This window comes from Schistocerca serialis, chromosome 6 (genome assembly GCF_023864345.2).
Source record: "Schistocerca serialis cubense isolate TAMUIC-IGC-003099 chromosome 6, iqSchSeri2.2, whole genome shotgun sequence".
Lineage (NCBI taxonomy): Eukaryota > Metazoa > Arthropoda > Insecta > Orthoptera > Acrididae > Schistocerca > Schistocerca serialis.
The window spans coordinates 439189419-439210164 of record NC_064643.1 but is presented as its reverse complement, the minus strand read 5'-3'; the positions used below and the strand labels follow the sequence as shown (position 1 = coordinate 439210164).

Here is a 20746-nt window from a genome sequence, read left to right as displayed (position 1 = left end):
ATAACTACCGAATGGTAAGTGCAATTTAAAATTCAAGGTTGCCAGCAGCTTTACTTAAACGGAATAAATGAGCGGACAGAGCAGTAAACCGCTTACAATCAGTATAATTAATGTCTGCCTACAAAGTCACACATTAAATTGTTCGCAGTTAACAATGCTGTACCGCAAAATTTTATCTATTACATTGATAAACTTACTCGTAAACACAACCTGCTCTGCAGTGTACACAGAGCCGCAGCACATCGATATTTACCTACTTAGTGAACAAATAACATCTTATCCATGGGGCGTTGGCTACGCCGAAACGCCTAGCTGCTAAACGCGCTCTCACCGATCATGTCCCACACTCAACTCCCAGCTACCACAGCCCGAATAACTTCATTCGCTTCTAATTGTTGGCGCACCGAAGGCTCACTACGTTCATAGATATACAGAGATACGTCAACAGGCAGAATACGGCGCTGCTGTCGGCGTCACCTATATGAGACAAGCACCTGAAGAATACTGTGCGTGATCTCTTACTTTTGAGAGTCGGTACGACGGTTGTCAATCACATCATATTTCGATCTAAAAGGATATTAATAAATGTAGGCTGTCTTTTTGAAATGTAGGAGTGAACGCTATGACTTCCAGAGCCAGGATTGTCACACTCCACAGAGATCTGGTTTCCTATAATCTTCTCAGTACCTCCACGTTGATAACTCTCTCTCTTTCTCTCTTCAGTTGATCTTCATTATCGTTCTGTAACACTAAATCTTCAAGCCTTCTCACCGCCTGCTCTGTTGTTTTCCTGTTTGTTCAAGTTTCACACTGGGATACAATTAAACAATTTGGTGAAGTTAAAATCACTCCTATAAGCTCAGGTTGTATTGTATGTTAACCGGGGACCTATAAACGACGGAGAGGCTCCGTCCCCGCCGCAGCCGCAGTGGTCCACAACCCCACGACGACTACCGCAGTCCACTTTACCCATCCGCCGCCCCACACCGAACCCAAGGTTATTGTGCGGTTCGGCCCCCGGTGGATCTTCCAGGGAACGTCTCACACCAGACGAGTGTAACCCTATGTTTGCATGATAGAGTAATGGTGGTGTACGCGTACGTGGAGAACTTGTTTGCGCAGCAATCGCCGACATAGTGTAATGAGGCGGAATAAGGGGAACCAGCCCGCATTCGCCGAGGCAGATGGAAAACCGCCTAAAAACCATCCACAGACAGGCCGGTTCACCGGACCTCGTCACAAATCCGCCGGCCGGATTCGTGCCGGGGACCAGACGCTCGTTAACGCCCGGAAAGCCGTGCGTTAGACCGTACGGCCAATTGGGCGGGTTCCAAGCTGAGGTTTCTTACACAAATCTTTCAAGAAGACGATTTACGGAATGAAATTTATGCACTAAATACAATATATATAGAATTCAATATCACAATATCTTCTAGTAATTCTAAGTCATTGCTATTTTGCGGAAAATGTTCAGTGAGAACTGAGGCAGTAGTTAATCACAACACCAATTGAGCAGATAAAATATTTTAACTATCCTGAATGTAAAATATCTTATGAGTGCAGAAAGAAAAGGGACTGTAATTTTACAAAACTGTTGCATTGCCAGCCCCATTATATAGATGTGAATCGTTTGCAGTGAATAAAGAAGAAAATCGTAAGAAACTTCCTGGCAGATTAAAACTGTGTGCCGGACCGAGACTCGACTCGGGACCTTTGCCGTTCGCGGGCAAGTGCTCTACCAACTGAGCTACCCAAGCACGACTCATGCCCTGTCCTCACAGCTTTACTTCTGCCAGTACCTCGTCTCCTAGCTTCCAAACTTTACAGAAGTTCTCCTGCGAATCTTGCAGAAATAGTACTCCTGAAAGAAAGGGTATTGCAGAGACATGTCTTAGCCACAGCCTGGGGGATGTTTCCAGAATGAGATTTTCACTGTGCCGCGGAGTGTGCGCTGATATGAAACTTCCTGGCAGATTAAAACTGTGTGTCCGACTGAGACTCGAAATTGGCACCTTTACCTTTCGCGGGCAAGTGCTCTACCAACTGGCTAAGCCATGTCTCCGCAATATCCTTTCTTTCAGGAGCGCTAGTTCCGCAAGGTTCGCAGGAGAGCTTCTGTACAGTTTGGAAGGTAGGAGACGAGGTACTGGCAGAAGTAAAGCTGTGAGGACGGGGGGTGAGTCGTGTTTGGGTAGCTCGGTTGGTAGAGCTCTTGCCCGCGAAAGGCAAAGGTCCCGAGTTCGAGTCTCGGTCCGGCAAGCAGTCTTAGTCTGCCAGGAAGTTTCATATCAGTGCACACTCCAATGCAGAGTGAAAATCTCATTCTGGAAGAAAATCGCATACGAGGAATAGAAATGAGAAGTGAAAAAAAAGATGAAAGACGAAACAACGATATTCAAAAGCAGTTAAAAATTAGGTGTGTGAAAGAAATACTCGCTGAAGAAATAATAAAAAATGAAATGAACATAAAAAAATGGATCTAGAGAGGATACCACGTCAGATAAAGAACTTTAAACCAAAATGAAAAAAAAAGATCCAGGAAGACCGAGAAAAAGATGGAATCAGTTACATCACGACTGGTCTAATAACGGAAGTGCAGAAGAAAAAGTAGAAATCAAATGCCAGAACAAAAAAAAAGACATAAAAAAAGTAGTCAATAATTCAAAAACAGTCTTAATCGCATTTATTATTATACCGCCAACCGGTTTCAATATGACGTACGGGTCATCTTCTGAGCGTTCACACCATTGGTCGACTGCTGGTGGTGTCACTCCTGTCTACATAACTGCAGTGAGTTTCCTGCAATTATGTAGACAGGAGTGACACCACCAGCAGTCGACCAAAGGTGTAAACGCCCAGAAGATGACCCCTACGTCATGTTGAAACCGTTTGGCGGTATAATAATAATAATAAATGCAATTAATACTGTTTTTGAATTATTGATTAATCATACTAATCGCTGCTTCTCTCCACAACCATGTTGTCCAAGAAAATAGTCAAGTAGGGTGAGTTGGAATACGAGTGGGTGTGAGGCTAGCGGTGTGGGCGCCTCACCGGTGACGGTCTGAAAGCTGGGGCGCGCGCTGTGGTTGCCGTGCTCCACGGCCCTGAGTCCGACGAGGGCGCGCCGGCCCGGGGGCAGCAGGGCGGCCAGCCCCAGCGAGCGGCGCGAGGAGGCGGCGGCCACGTGCGCCAGCCGGGCGCCGCGGCGCGCGCATGCGCGGGACGCCTCCGACACGTTGCGCGCCGGCCGCAGCTGCAGCCGGAACACGCCCTCGCCGGCCACGCACTGCCACGAGTCGCCCGCTGTCGATCGAGCACGCTGTTGTAGCCGATTATGTCTGCCTGCATTCGGCACAGAAGATACACAGGCCTCCGATAGCAAGCAAATACCCGTTTCCAATCCCTGGCAATCGGCATTAAAACACGAGCTTTCGAAGATTAACATTTTCTTCGTTAAGAGTTGACTATATGCTGATAACAAGTCTGTTCCCTTCATGGTGGCGTCCAAGCTTGTCATTAGGTGACAGCGCTTAAAATTCTAAGTTCTGCTGGCAGTGACTTCACTTAGAGAGTGGGATTCGCATACACAAATGCAGGAATTTGACAGTTTGGTGGTACGCCAATCCACTCCCCACCGGGCTGCGACTGAGCGGCAGAAGGAGAACGGAGACTACCCCCAGCATCACCTATAACCTCGTGAGTTATAATACACTACATCTACATCTGCATCCATACTCCGCAAGCTACCTGACGGTGTGTGGCGGAGGGTACCTTCAGTACCTCTATCGGCTCTCCCTTCTATTCCAGTCTCGTATTGTTCGTGGAAAGAAGGATTGTCGGTATGCCTCTGTGTGGGCTCTAATCTCTCTGATTTTATCCTCATGGTCTCTTTGCGAGATATACGTAGGAGGAAACAATATACTGCTTGACTCTTCGGTGAAGGTATGTTCTCGAAACTTCAACAAAAGCCCGTACCGAGCTACTGAGCGTCTCTCCTGCAGAGTCTTCCACTGGAGTTTATCTATCATATCCGTAACGCTTTCGCGATTACTAAATGATCGTGTAACGAAGCGCGCTGCTCTCCCTTGGATCTTCTCTATCTCTTCTATCAACCCTATCTGGTATGGATCCCACACTGCTGAGCAGTATTCAAGCACTGGACGAACAAGCGTACTGTAACCTACTTCCTTTGTTTTCGGATTGCATTTCCTTAGGATTCTTCCAATGAATCTTAGTCTGGCATCTGCTTTACCGACGATCAACTTTATATGATCATTCCATTTTAAATCACTCCTAATGCGTACTCCCAGATAATTTATGGAATTAACTGCTTCCAATTGCTGACCTGCTATATTGTAGCTAAATGATAAGGGATCTATCTTCCTATGTATTCGCAGCACATTACACTTGTCTACATTGAGATTCAATTGCCATTCCCTGCACCATGCGTCAATTCGCTGCAGATCCTCCTGCATTTCAGTACAATTTTCCATTGTTAAAACTTCTCGATATGCCACAGCATCATCCAAAATAAAGCCTCAGTGAACTTCCAATGTCATCCACAAGGTCATTTATGTATATTGTGAATAGCAAAGGTCCTACGACACTCTCCTGCGGCACATCTGAAATCACTCTTACTTCGGAAGACTTTTCTCCATTGAGAATGACATGCTGCGTTCTGTTATCTAGGAACTCTTCAATACAATCACACAATTGGTCTGATAGTCCATATGCTCTTACTTTGTTCATTAGCCGGCCGAAGTGGCCGTGCGGTTAAAGGCGCTGCAGTCTGGAACCGCAAGGCCGCTACGGTCGCAGGTTCGAATCCTGCCTCGGGCATGGATGTTTGTGATATCCTTAGGTTAGTTAGGTTTAACTAGTTCTAAGTTCTAGGGGACCAATGACCTCACCAGTTGAGTCCCATAGTGCTCAGAGCCATTTGAACCATTTGACCCCTGTTCATTAAACGACTGTGGGGAACTGTATTGAACGCCTTGCGGAAGTCAAGAGACACGGCATCTACCTGGGAATCCGTGTCTATGGTCCTCTGAGTCTCGTGGACGAATAGCGCCAGCCGAAACCCATGCTGATTCCTACAGAGTAGATTTCTAGTTTCCAGAAAAGTCATTATACTCGAACATAATACGTGTTCCAAAATTCTACAACTGATCGACGTTAGAGATATAGGTCTTTAGTTCTGCACATCCGTTCGACGTCCCTTCTTGAAAACGGGGATGACCTGTTCCCTTTTCCAATCCTTTGGAACGCTGCGCTCTTATAGAGACCTACGGTACACCGCTGCAGGAAGGGGGCCAAGTTCCTTCGCGTACTCTGTGTAACATCGAACTGGTATCCCATCAGGTCCAGCGGCCTTTCCTCTTTTGAGTGATTTTAATTGTTTCTCTATCCCTCTGTCGTCTATTTCCATATCTACCATTTTGTCATCTGTGCGACAAACTAGAGTAGGAACTACAGTGCAGTTTTCCTCTGTGAAACAGCTTTGGAAAAAGACATTTAGTATTTCGGTGTTTAGTCTGTCATCCTCTGTTCCAGTACCATTTTGGTCACAGAGTTTGTTTTGATCCACTTACCGCTTTGACTTAAGACCAAAATTTCTTAGGATTTTCTGCCAAGTCAGTACATAGAACTTTACTTTCGAATTCATTGAACGCCTCTCGCATGGCCCTTCTCACATTACATTTCGCGTAATTTTTGTTTGTCTGCAAGGCGTTGGCTATGTTTATCTTTGCTGTGAAGTTCCCTTTGCTTCCGCAGCAGTTTTCTAACTCGGTTGTTGTACCACGGTGGCTCTTTTCCATCTCTTACGATCTTGCTTGGCATATACTCATCTAACACATATTGTACGATTGTTTTGAACTTTGTCCACTGATCCTCAACACTATCTGTATACTCGAACATAAAACGTGTTCCAAAATTATACAACTGATCGACGTTAGAGATATAGGTCTATAGTTCTGCACATCCGTTCGACGTCCCTTCCTGAAAATGGGGATGACCTGTGCCCTTTTCCAATCCTTTGGAACGCTACGCTCTTCTAGAGACCTACGGTACATCGATGCAAGAGGGGGAGAAAGTTCCTGTACTGGCGATTAAAATTGCTACACCAAGAAGATGACATGCTACAGACGCGAAATTTAACCGACAGGATATGCAAATGATTAGCTTTTCAGAGCATTCACACAAGGTTGGCGCCGGTGGCGACACCTACAACGTGCTGACATGAGGGAAGTTTCCAACCCATTTCTCGTACACAAACAGCAGTTGACCGGCGTTGCCTGGTGAAACGTTGTTGTGATGCCTCGTGTAAGGAGGAGAATTACGTTTCATCACGTTTCCGACTTTGATAAAGGTCGGATTGTAGCCTATCGCGATTGCGGTTTATCGCATCGCGACATTGCTGCTCGCGTTGGTCGAGATCCAATGACTATTAGCAGAATATGGAATCGGTGGGTTCAGGAGGGTAATACGGAACGCCGTGCTGGACCCCAACGGCCTCGTATCACTAGCAGTCGAGATGACAGGCATCTTATCCGCATGGCTGTAACGAATCGTGCAGCCCCGTCTCGATCCCTGAGTCAACAGATGGGGACGTTTGCAAGACAACAACCATCTGCACGAACAGTTCGACGACGTTTGCAGCAGCATGGACTATCAGCTCGGAGACCATGGCTCTTGATGCTGCATCACAGACAGGAGCGCCTGCGATGGTTGTTCTCAACGACGAACATGGGTGCATGAATGGCAAAACCTCATTTTTTCGGATGAATCCAGGTTCTGTTTACAGCATCATGATGGTCGCATCCGTATTTGACGACATCGCCGTGAACGCACATTGGAAGCGTGTATTCGTCAATGCCATACTGGCGTATCACCCGGCGTGATGGTACGGGGTGCCATTGCTTACACGTTTCGGTCACCTCTTGTTCGCATTGACGGCACTTTAAACAGTGCACCTTACATTTCAGATGTGTTACGACCCGTGGCTCTACCCTTCATTCCATCCCTGCGAAACCCTACATTTCTGCAGGATAATGACCTACCGCATGTTGAAGTTCATGTACGGGCCTTTTTGGACACAGAAAATGTTCGAGTGCTGCCCTGGCCAGCACATTCTCCAGATCTCTTACCAACTGAAAAGGTCTGGTCAATGGTGGCCGAGCAACTGGCTCGTCACAATACGCCAGTCACTTCTCTTGATGAACTGTGGTATCGAGTTTAAGCTGCATGGACAGCTGTACCTGTACACGCCATCCAAGCTCTGTTTGACTCAATGCCCAGGCGTATCAAGGCCGTTATTACGGCCAGAGGTGGTTGTTCTGGGTACTGATTTCTCAGGATCTATGCACCCAAATTGCGTGAAAATGTAATCACATGTTAGTTCTACTATAATATATTTGTCCAATGAATAGCTGTTTATCATCTGCATTTCTTCTTGGTGTAGCAATTTTAATGGCGAGTAGTGTATTTGGTTGTATTTCTTTGAAGACGGTCCGTCGCAAGTGCTCATAGTCAGACACCGATGAGAATATACATTTAATTTTATAAATACTTATGCACTGTAAACATTAATAAAACCGACAAGGACGGAGTCCTGACTAGAGATGGAAGAAAAAAGGTCCTATGAACATGTGTCCGGAAATCAATGGTGTGCGTGCAACGACAACAAATCGCCGCATAACACGTACAGAACGCCATCGCATCCATGTCACAGCACATGTTCAAAGAAGCCTCCGTGGGTGTAATATCATGGAAGACACACATAAACGTACTTCGGGTTTCTCCATTTTGGCGGACCCCTTCCCTGAAGCTTGTACTAGGGTTCGTCTCAATATCCTGCAGAACCTGGTCCTCCAAATCCGTTGTAAGTACAGTCCGCCGCATTCCTGCACAGTCGTCTGTCTGAGAGGAAGCATGAACACAAAAACGCCCAAAAAGGGCTTAAAATGTTGTGTGATACGGTTGGTCTCTGTGAGGGTACTCGTCTTGGTACAGTCCTGTTGCCTCTCGATCGTTTCCATACGCTTGGCCGTAAACAAACACCGACTCGGCTTGTTCCCGACACGAATACCGGACCAGTCTGCTGCTAACGGTACTTTGCGTCACACACAGCCTGCAACACACAAGGGTCGCGCGGAGTGGCCGCGCGGTTAGAGGCGCCATGTCACTAATTGCATGGCCCCTCCCGCCGTTCGAGTCCTCCCTCGGGCATGGGTGTCTGTGTGTGTTTATTATGCTTCGCATAAGTTAGATTAAATTAGTTTAAGTAGTGTGTAAGTCTAGGGACCGATGACCACAGCAGTTTGGTCCCTTAGGAATTCACACACGTTTGAACATTTTTTGAACACACAAGCCACACGCAACACATGGTCAGAGGAATTGTCAATCGTCAGCGCCATCTATAATGGCAACGACGCATTTACGGACACGTGTTCACAGGGCCTTTTCTCCTCCATTTCCACTCAGGAGTCTGTCCCTGAAGTTTGTCGATTTTACAAGTATTGATTTCCATCTTGTATACTCTAAAACACATTCACAGTTCACTTTTCAATACGGGAATGTATAAGAAATTGTCTGTTGAGCTATTTCTTAAGGGACACTTTTGTAGAATCAACTTTATAGTTCTCTTTCTCTCTATCTTTGTGTGTGTGTGTGTGTGTGTGTGTGTGTGTGTGTGTGTGTGTGTGTGTGTGTGTGTGTGTATGTATGTAAGTAAGTACGCATGGTTTTATGTCAACATGTTCTCGTGAGCTTTACATACAGTAATCTTGAAAAAATTCTCGTATGTAATAACTTATTTTGCATGATAGGTTACATCCTCGTATTCATCCCGCAAGTATGTGACTCTCCGTTAATTTAAGTCCAATAATGGTATGAATCGTGAGCGTCATGATCGACGTTGCTGTGTGTCGTTTTACTTTGGAAAACGGTTTCCATTTGGGGATCATGACGTTAGGGGCCATTATACTGTGTATGTTCATTCTATTGATCAGTCGAATCATGTCCCTTTCCGTGCCCCATAGCGCAAGAGATTGTGGGCACTCAAAACGATGTCAACGATGTCCTCCTAATTACTATTTCAACATACAGTCAGCGGTTATAAATTGATGGAATAAAGCTTGGAGTTGGTCGCTATAGTCCGGTTTATCTTTTTGTTCCAGTCAACAATAGTCATCTTGCGTTCTCAGTTTCAATAAGTGCCAGTTCAGTTACAAGTGTGCAGCGACATTACATTATACCTATTACAGCTCAAAGCATTCTGCGACGCCATCAGCAGCTCCACGAAATTAGTTATTTATGTGAGGTGGTCAGATCAAACCTCCATCTTCTCCCACTGTAAATGTAAATGTCGTATGGCATTGCCGGCTGGGATACTGCACGAGGAGGGTTCAGCTGTCTGCACACATTGGCCCCATTCCTTCCGGATATGATAGAGTTGCGTACTTAGCCAATGCTTAAATTTCGAATAAAAATCATCAGCATTGGCCGCTGAACACTTCCAACATAAGAAGCCACCCATGTTCTGTCAGCGGCGTAGTCACAGAGGGCGGAGGAGCGGACAAAGGTTCAGGGCACACTCTTGCCCTTAGCGTGGGAAACTACCCCTAAAAGGCGGAAGAATCACCAATTATCAACGGTTTGAGGATGCAGAAGACACTGGAAACCACTGGATCTAAGACACATAATGTATATCCACAGCACATGTGGCTTGTAACTGAAAAAGTGTCATGATGCCCTCTCCATTGGCAAAACATTACGGGTTAGCCTCCCATTCGGATCTCAGGAGGGAACTATCAAGTGGGAGATGACATGAGAAAAATGTTGTATACCCAACGAAAAGGTAATATTCTACGAGTCGGGGGACTGAATATCAGAAATTTGAGTATGGCAGGAAAACTAGAAAACCTGAAAAGGGAAATGCTATGACTTAATCTAGGTGTAGTGGTGATCAGTGATGTGAAATGGAAGGAAGACAAGAATTACTCGTCAGAAGAACATAAGGTAATATCAATAGCAGTAGAAAATTGTATAAAGCGACTAGAATTCAGTATGACTAGGAAGCTACAGCAGAGAGTGCGGTACTGTGAACAGTTCAACGATAGGGTTGTTCTCATCAGAGTCAGTAGCAAACCAACACCGACAATAATAGTTCAGCTTACATGCCGAAGTTGCAAGCAGAAGGTGAAGAGATAGAAAACTGTATGAGGATATTCAGTGAGTAATTCAGTATATAAAGGGAGACTAAAAACTAATAACCATGAGGGACTGGAACTGAATTCTGCAACAAATTTCAGCTAGTAACAGCGATTGCTCTGTGCAAGAATCAAAAGACGATGAGGCACATTTGTAAGAAGTTAGGGAGACACGGGACGATTCCAGCTGGATTGCATCATGGTCAGACAGAGATACCAGAATCACACATGGGATACCCAGGACCATATAGACTCCGATCACAATTTAGTAATGATGAAGAGTAGACTTAAGCTTAAGAGAATCATACGGAAAGACCAGAGTGGAAAGAAGTGGGATACTGAAGTAATCAGGAATGATGAGACCCGTTTGATGTTCTTTAAGCATATGGATACGACGGTAGGCAGTTCAGTTGAACAGGAGTAGACGTCTCTAAGAAGAGCAGTCACAGATGTTCGGAAGATAAACATAGCTGTTAGGAAGATAACTGCGAACAAACCTTGGGTAACGGAAGAAACGCTTCAATTGATCGACGAAATAAGAAAGCACAAGAATGTTCAGGGAAAGGCAGGAATGCAGTAGTACAAACCACTCAGAAATGAAACAAACAGGAAGTGCAGAAAAGTCCAAATGGTTGCAGGAAAAAGAAATAAGCGTCGGAAGGCCTCACTCAGAATACAGAAAAGTTAAAAGCAACCTTCGGTGAAATTAAAATCAGGGGAGTGGGGAGCAACATTAAGGGGCTTTGAAAGTCCAAGCGTTATATTAAGAGAAGAAGGCAGGTAGGTGGAACTATTACATAGAATACCTCTATGCGGAGGAGGAACTGTCTCATGACGTGATAAAAGAAGTTGGAACCCATTTGGGAGAGATAGGGGATTTAGTACTAAAGCTAAAATTTAAGAGAGATCTGGAAGGCTTCAGATCAAATAATGCAGAAGCGCTAGATAAAATTCCATTAGTATCTCTAAAAGCATAAGGCAAAGTGGCAACCAAACCAAGATTCAAGTTGGTATGTAGACTCTATGAGACTGGCGATATACCATCAGACCTTCTGAAAAATAACATCCACACAATTCCAAAGATATCAAGGACCGATAAGTGCGAGAACTATGGCGCAATCAGCTTAACAGTTCATGCATGTATGCAGGTTGTTGAAAAAAATAATATACAGAAGAATGGGGAATTGATGATCTGTTAGATGATCATCAGTTTGGCTTTAGGAAAGGTGAAGGCACCAGACAAGCAATCCTGACTTTGCACTTTATAGCAGTCCTGACTTTGCACTTGATAATGGAAGCAAGGCTGAAGAAAAATCAAGAGACTTTCATAGGATTTGTCGACCTGGAAAAAGCGTTCGACATGTAAAATGATACAAGATATTCGAAATTCTGAGAAAAATGGGAGTAATCTATTGGGAAAGATAGGGAACATACAACAAGTTCAAGAACTGAGAGGGAAAATAAGACTGGAAGATCAAGAACGAAGCGCTCGCATTAAAAAGCGAGTAAGACAAGAATGTAGTCTTTCGCCTCTATTGTTCAATCTGTACATCGGAGAAGCAATGACGGAAATAAAAGAAAGGTTGAAGAGTGGGATTAAAATTCAGGGTGAAAGATTATCAACGATAAGATTCGCTAATGGCATTTCTGTCTATAGCGAGTCTGAAGAAGTACAGGATCTGTTGAATGGAAAAACAGTCTAATGAGTATAGAATATGGATTGACAGTAAACCGAAGAAAGACGAAAGTAATGAGGAGTAGCAGGAATGAGGATAGCGAGATGCTTAACACCAAAATTGGTCATCACGAATTAGAGGAAGTTAAGGAACTCTGTTATCTTTTGAAGAAAAGTAGCTCAGCTGGTCGGGGCAAGGACATAAAAAGTAGATTAGCACAAGCAAAGAGGGCATTCCTGGCCAATAGATGTCTACTAGTATCAAACGTAGGCCTTAATTTGAGTAATAAATTTCTGAGAATGTACTTTTGGGACACAGAATTATATGGTAATGAATCATGGACCGTGGAAAAACCGTAAAAGAAATTTGAGACGTGGCGATACAGAAGAATGTTGAAAATTAGGTGATACAACACACTGACGAAAGGACTGGTGATCAGGAGCTTTACACTATCACCTCTCCCCCCTTTCTGGCAAATTCAAATTCCTGTTTCTTTCTTCTTTCTTCCTTGCCCTTAACCAGCGTATTATATTGCCTTAAGGAAGTAGAGTGACCAGCTTCAGGCTTGTGGAAACAGGGTGGGCAAGGAATCGAAACCAGCGGCCTGGCCACGATGCTTTTCCCTTCCAGTCCCTGAACAGCCCCCTCCGAATTTTTTCCCTTCAACTCTAAATTTTGGGATATTATTTTAATACAAATTTTTTTCTTGTAGACAAGACATTGTAATAAAATTTAAATAAAACAAAATCACATCAGCACGAAATAAAATTTAAACACGCTTACGTCGCGCGCAGTCTTACAACAACTAGGTGAATTCAAAACATCCAAGAACAAATAAGAAAATAGAAATTGCTACGGTTATATTGGTTAGACAATTACCACACGGACGAAAGGTAATGAAGCTAATGATGTAAACGAAATCCTGCTCGTTATTACGTGCGTGCTTCCCATCTGTGGACAGCGTCTATTGGTACCAAGTCGCTACCATTTCGCCTCTTGTCAAGGTCCAGTACGGGGGCGTTCCTTGCCCAGTATCCCCCAGCTGTGAGAGGAGGTTTACAGAGACACTGCGCAAATAATTTGTGTTGAGATGTTGATAGCGAGGTGTGCGCTATGCTTGCCTTGGAGATACTGCCAATAGTCAAAACGCAAAAGTAGTAAATGAAAATGCCTTTAAACCATGTGAGAGAATGAGTCTCTGTGGTCAGGAAGTAAGTGTTTTCCGGGCGTAGGAGGAGCCGGGGGTTAGTCGTGTGAGGCAGGGCATGAAGGTAACAGGTGAGGATCTTGTGTACCAGCATCCATTCGTCAAATGCTGATCCACATATTAAATGGTTTTCATCAGTGTCCGGGAGGTCGCACTGTGGGTAGAAGGGAGAATCCGTCAGCCCAACAGCTTGCATTGTGTGTCTCGTCGAGTATTTCTGGTTGACAATATGGTACCACATTGCTCGTACCCATATTAGGGAGGAAGGACCGTTGGACTGCTCTTCACACCAGAGGCCATGTGTGGCCAGGTTTTAAACTCTCAGTCACGTTGCAAGGGATGTATCTCAGCAGTGAATGATAAATATCTCTCGCCTTTGGAGCTCTAGTGTTGGGGAGACTGGGCTGCTCTTAACTTTATTTGAGTTAGAATGCAGAGATGTGGGAAACAGAGGGACCAATGAGCGCAGTCGTAACAGGAGGCGGGATGGATGCCTCTAATAGACGGCCTGCATTTGAAGTACACTCCTGGAAATGGAAAAAAGAACACATTGACACCGGTGTGTCAGACCCACCATACTTGCTCCGGACACTGCGAGAGGGCTATACAAGCAATGATCACACGCACGGCACAGCGGACACACCAGGAACCACGGTGTTGGCCGTCGAATGGCGCTAGCTGCGCAGCATTTGTGCACCGCCGCCGTCAGTGTCAGCCAGTTTGCCGTGGCATACGGAGCTCCATCGCAGTCTTTAACACTGGTAGCATGCCGCGACAGCGTGGACGTGAACCGTATGTGCAGTTGACGGACTTTGAGCGAGGGCGTATAGTGGGCATGCGGGAGGCCGGGTGGACGTACCGCCGAATTGCTCAACACGTGAGGCGTGAGGTCTCCACAGTACATCGACGCTGTCGCCAGTGGTCGGCGGAAGGTGCACGTGCCCGTCGACCTGGGACCGGACCGCAGCGACGCACGGATGCACGCCAAGACCGTAGGATCCTACGCAGTGCCGTAGGGGACCGCACCGCCACTTCCCAGCAAAATTAGGGACACTGTTGCTCCTGGGGTATCGGCGAGGACCATTCGCAACCGTCTCCATGAAGCTGGGCTACGGTCCCGCACACCGTTAGGCCGTCTTCCGCTCACGCCCCAACATCGTGCAGCCCGCCTCCAGTGGTGTCGCGACAGGCGTGAATGGAGGGACGAATGGAGACGTGTCGTCTTCAGCGATGAGAGTCGCTTCTGCCTTGGTGCCAATGATGGTCGTATGCGTGTTTGGCGCCGTGCAGGTGAGCGCCACAATCAGGACTGCATACGACCGAGGCACACAGGGCCAACACCCGGCATCATGGTGTGGGGAGCGATCTCCTACACTGGCCGTACACCACTGGTGATCGTCGAGGGGACACTGAATAGTGCACGGTACATCCAAACCGTCATCGAACCCATCATTCTACCATTCCTAGACCGGCAAGGGAACTTGCTGTTCCAACAGGACAATGCACGTCCGCATGTATCCCGTGCCACCCAACGTGCTCTAGAAGGTGTAAGTCAACTACCCTGGCCAGCAAGATCTCCGGATCTGTCCCCCATTGAGCATGTTTGGGACTGGATGAAGCGTCGTCTCACGCGGTCTGCACGTCCAGCACGAACGCTGGTCCAACTGAGGCGCCAGGTGGAAATGGCATGGCAAGCCGTTCCACAGGACTACATCCAGCATCTCTACGATCGTCTCCATGGGAGAATAGCAGCCTGCATTGCTGCGAAAGGTGGATATACACTGTACTAGTGCCGACATTGTGCATGCTCTGTTGCCTGTGTCTATGTGCCTGTGGTTCTGTCAGTGTGATCATGTGATGTATCTGACCCCAGGAATGTGTCAATAAAGTTTCCCCTTCCTGGGACAATGAATTCACGGTGTTCTTATTTCAATTTCCAGGAGTGTATGTTGATGGGTCCATAGTTTCGCCATTGTGCACTGATATAAAATTGCAGTCCTCACTCATACATTTATACCTTCAGTCCACCTTTACGTGAAGGGAGGGTAAAGGAGCCGAAATGGACGTTAAATAGGAGTCTAGCAGTAAAGTAATATCCAAACACCGCCCACAGTCTGCATGCTATCACTGTCGGTTGTGGGTGTGAAGGTTAAGGTACCGGACACACTATAGTAGGTCCATCCGTCGAAGTAGGTTCTGTGTATCGCCTGCAGGAGTCGTTGTTCTTCGCGGTAGCCATGTGACCCACGTCCCATGTAAGTGAAATGCCTAAACATATGGTCACATCCACCTGTGGGAAGGGAGCCACATAGCCCTCCTGGAGGCCCCTTTCCAATACGTATTGCCTCCGATTTGGCTACATTCATGTGGCTTCTTGCCTCGAATCCACATCGCTTCATACATTCAAGCATGAAGCACACCTCATCACCTGATTGGGCCAGCATTAGAAGGTCCTCAGCATTCGCTCTGTAGGGGAAGATGTGGCCTCTCAGTATAATCACCGAGATCCTTCGTTTCAGCCCTCCTATGAGCGATTCCAGTTGTTTGGTTGTTGATTTGGGGAGGGGACCAAACAGCGAGGTCATCAGTCCAATCGGATTAGGGAAGGATGGTGAAGGAAATTGGCTGTTCCCTTCCAAAGAAACCATCCCGGCATTTGCCTGAAGGATTTAGAGAAATCATGGAATCTAAATCAGGATGATTGAGCCCAGGTTTGAACCGCCGTCGTCCTGAATGCGAGTCTAGTGTACTAACAACTGCACCAACTCGCTCGGTGAGCGTTCCCAGTGCGGTCGTGTAAAAAATCGTGGAGAGTGGGCATCCTTTTTCAACCGATCGCTGGATCGGCAAGGGACATGACGTATGTCCATTTACCAGTGCACTGAATGATGCTCTGTGTAAGAGGCGCAAAACTATATTGAGGATCTCAGGTGGAAAGCTCATGTGGGCCAGAAGTGATTTACGAAACTTGTGGTACACTCTATCGAAAATGTGATCGAAATCTATTGAGAACATAGCAGGTCGAACGTGACAGGATGTGTTGACATCAAATATCTACATTCGCCTGGACCCATACACATGTTGGTCTCTCCTCCTGTTTCGTTTGTTCCTTTGAAAGGATTAGTAGCACGACTGTCTTTATGCACGCCGCCAGAAGCCAGCCGGAGATCTTATAGTCTGAATTTAACATTATAATCAGGCGGTAGCCCTCGATCGTCCAACCTCTTGAAGGTTTGTGTATAAGGATGAGTAATCCATCATTGTAGGCAGGTGGCACGCAAAAACCGGGGCACATCAGACTTCGATACATGACGATCCTATGTGGCATTATGCGGAAAGTTCGATAGAATCCAAGTGGCAGCCCATCTGAGCCAGACTAGACCCTCCTTGTCTAGTGCGTCCTCAATGTCATCCTGCATTATCTCAACTAAAAGTGACGATTATGCTGTGTCGTCGAGAGTGTGTGACACACGCTGCAAAATGTCGTTACCGTCCCTCTCCTCTATATTCTGCTCCCAGTAAAATCATCGATAATGGTCTTCAGAGACTCTCACAGTTAACACCTAGTTCGTTAAGGTAGAGTACCTGGCAAAGTGAGGTCTGTGATTATTTGTCGATGGATATCTAGCACAAAATCGTACATAAATTACATTTCGCCATTCACTCAGTGTTGATAACTCGATTGCACAACGATCATTTCCAGATTTCGCTGTGTAAGAGACAATATTTTGGCTTTAATCTGGCTGCTTGCCATATGTTGGTTGGGATGTGAGTTTGTGAAGCATCGTGTAATTAAAGTCCAAAGTATGACAATGTCATGCAGTGATGTCCTTTCCATACTGTTTTAGCACCCACCGGAATGCCGGTTTTGCATATTCCCTTCAGAATCCCAAAGTTGAAGGGTATTGCAGATGACATCGTTCACAGTTTGCCTACACCGTGGCGATAATCTGATGGCATTCCGGGTCCTCGAGGTGTGTTGCATTCATCTTCCACAGCCTGCGGCTGCCCCATACCCGTTGTTGCTGGAGGATGACCATGGACATGAAAGTGCTACGGTCTGAGAAAGTGAGAAGGCCATTGTTTGGGGTCCAACACTCACAGCACAAGATCATGAGAGACACAGATGTAATTTCAGAGTACGGTAGAACGCGATATGTCGAGTCTCGGAGTTACGAGTTTCTCATAAATCGGAACCTCTTAACAATTAGAAAACAGAAAAATTACCTGTTTCTCTCACCCACTCATAGCATAACACCTGTCGAACCATTCATTGCTCCTAGTTGTGGCAGTGCCAATGGCCCCACAAAAACGCTTTTCCCGGTTAGTAACTGTTTACACAAGCAAAACTTTTGTTGAAAGTGGTATTTTAGGTATGTCATTGTCGGTACAGTACAGTCTTGTGTTCCGTTTCCTTTCTCGACTGTTTTTATTTGTACACCTAAAAGTAAAAGCTGTAACAAACGGAAGGAAGTTTTTGACTTTGAATGTTAAGTTAGGAGCATTGACACGACTTGAGAAAGAAGAAACAATAAAAAAAAATCTTACTCTCGAGTCATTGTGAACGAAATTACTGTTGGCTTTTGGGCGAAGAAACCGACTTAATATGGAACTGTTTTCCTGAAAAAAAAAAAAGCTATTGAATTTCTTAACTGAGAAACTATAAAGAAGTCGGAGTCTGAAAAAAAAAGCAAGTGAGGTGTTGTTGATGTAGTTTGTTCAAACGGCTCTAATCACTATGGGACGTAACATCTGAGGTCATCAGTCCCCTAGACTTAGAACTACTTAAACGTAGCTAACCTAAGGACATCACACACATCCATGCCCGAGGCAGGATTGGAACCTGCGACCGTAGCAGCAGCGCGGTTCCGGATTGAAGCGCCTAGAACCTCTCGGCCACAGCGGCCGACTGTAGTTTGTTCTTTTCAGCGTCGTTTTATTTATTTTTCGCACATAAATTTCGGTAGCCTGAGGTTTCAATAGTTCTAGGTAGTCCCGGTTCCAGTCATCTGGAGCTATCGAGACTCTGGTGCTGTCATGCAGTAGTAGATGTGGACGCACTTGCATTCGCTCCGATGTAAACTGCGTTAAAAAGATATAACCTTATAAAGTCGGAAGATTCTTTCGACAATGCGAATTTCGTGGTCATCTGCCCAAGTTAAAACTCACCTTAAGTTTGTATGTTGTTAATACTGCGTATTTTGTGGATACCCGTCTATGAGCCGGAAAATTCAATGGGACGTATTAATGGTACTGGAAACGTTCTCTTTGGTACCCTGTCGTACTCACGAGCCCTGCCGGAGTAGCGGCTGTAGTAGAGGAAGCGGCGGTCGGCGGCGAGGCTGGCGCGTGCGCCGATCTCGGGGCAGGCGTTGACGAGGCACTGGCGGCCGCGGCTGCTGTAGCTGAAGGCGAGCGCCTCCTTGCGGGCCGCCAGCTGCTCGCACTGGCGCCGCGTGACGTCATCGACCATCGCGAGCTCCGAGTGCTGCGAGCGCGCACACCGCGCCGCCAGTCCGAAGTACGGCGCTCCACTCTGCTCCCGGGAGCCGCGCCGCAGCAGCTGCGAGCACTCGGGGGACGACAGCTGGCCGACAGTCCATGGCGCCACTGTGTTGCCACGAATAATCAGGGGGGATAAGAAGAAAAGTAGTGGTATCTCACAACATGTAATGTTTTGGGGGTGGTTTGTGAAAGACTGTGTGTTTGTGTCTCATCCTACAATAACTCTGGCTGAAATATGACACCGTTCAGATTAGATTAGATTACATTAATTATTCATTCCATAGACCCATAGAAGAGGGAATCCTCCTGGGTGTCGAACATGTCAGATAAACACATTACAAAAATGTAATTAGAAAAACTTGAGTTCCATTAATTTTAATGATCCTCAGCCAATAAACAGTAAAATTATGTACATGAATTAAATTTAAACTTCTAATATTTACAGGTTTAATACATACATCGGCTTTCATTAAATCCATCATTCAGACATTTGCTAGTTTCTTGGCTATTACAACCAAGTATTGTCAAAAATTAAAGTAAATTATTCATTTCAGTGATCCTCAGTTAAGAACAGCCAGATTATGTACAATATTTAAAATTAAACTTCCACTATTTACAGACTTAAGACTTACATCTGCTTTCCATACACCCATCATTCACACAGTAGGTAGTTACTTGGCTGTTACAACCAAGTATTGTCAAAAATTAAAGTGTAATAAATTTTCATTAAAATGGTCTTCTGCACTTATTGAGAAACTCATGGATGGAAAAGAAGGAGTTGGCCACCAAAAATTCTTTTAAATTATGTTTAAATTGTGCTTTGTCTGAAACTAAACTCTTAATGGTTGCTGGTAACTTATTGAAAATATGCGTTGCTGAATACTGGACTCCTTTCTGGGCAAGAGTAATTAGGATTTTTCCGACGATTTTTAACCAGTCATCCACCTTCTGCACAGCTAAATTCATATGGCTGTTCCGCCTTAAAGAACTCAATAAATATTCCTAGGTATTCTGCTTTCCATACACCCATCATTCACACAGTAGGTAGTTACTTGGCTGTTACAACCAAGTATTGTCAAAAATTAAAGTGTAATAAATTTTCATTAAAATGGTCTTCTGCACTTATTGAGAAACTCATGGATGGAAAAGAAGGAGTTGGCCACCAAAAATTCTTTTAAATTATGTTTAAATTGTGCTTTGTCTGAAACTAAACTCTTAATGGTTGCTGGTAACTTATTGAAAATATGCGTTGCTGAATACTGGACTCCTTTCTGGGCAAGAGTAATTGATTTTAAATCTTTAAGCATATTTTTCTTATTCCTAGTATTGATACTGTGTACTAAGCAGTTAGTTGGAAAAAGAGTTGTATTATTTGCAACAAACTTCATTAAGGAATAAATACACTGAGAAGCCGTGGTTAAAATGCCCAATTCTTTGAATAGATTTCGACATAATGTTCTTGGATTTACAGTACTCATTACGCTTCTGTACTCTAAAAATGTTTTCTCTGTTTGTCGAGTTACCCCAAAATATGATACCATATGACATAATGGAGTGAAAATAAGCAAAATATGCCAGTTTTTTTATATTTATATCTCCTATGTCTGACATCATTCGCATTACAAACACAGACTTGTTTAGGCGCTTTAGCAGTTCGTTAGTATGTTGCTCCCAACTGAATTTATTATCAAGTTGTAACCCCAAGAATTTTACACTCTCAACTTCTCCTATTTCCATGTCATCATATTTTATACACACACCAGAAGGAAATCTCTTGGAAGTTCTGAACTGCATATAGTGGGTCTTTTCAAAGTTTAATGACGGTGAATTGGCTATGAACCACCAGTAAAAATTTGATTAGCTGCCCTTTATAAATTAGTGAATTAGTAAAATGTGTGTGTTGTAAGCTACTCCTTTCATGGATGAATTAAATTTTCTTAGGATTTTTCCGACGATTTTTAACCAGTCATCCACCTTCTGCACAGCTAAATTCATATGGCTGTTCCGCCTTAAAGAACTCAATAAATATTCCTAGGTATTTGTAAGTTATTGACTGATTTCATTGACTGATCGCCAATTTTGTAGTCAAACAGAAACGGATATATTTCCTCTGTTCACACAAATTGCATTACATTAATTTACAC

The 20746-nt window shown here is 45.0% G+C and overlaps 1 long non-coding RNA gene across 1 annotated transcript in view; it reads right to left on the bottom strand.

The window, feature by feature from the left end:
* LOC126484641 (uncharacterized) overlaps window positions 1-18468 on the bottom strand; it is a 65100-nt gene extending 46632 nt beyond the window's left edge. Inside the window, exon 1 of the long non-coding RNA XR_007587897.1 lies at window positions 18387-18468. This is a non-coding gene — a long non-coding RNA (uncharacterized LOC126484641). The remainder of the gene's footprint in view (window positions 1-18386) is intronic.
* Between the last annotated feature and the right edge of the window lie 2278 nt (window positions 18469-20746).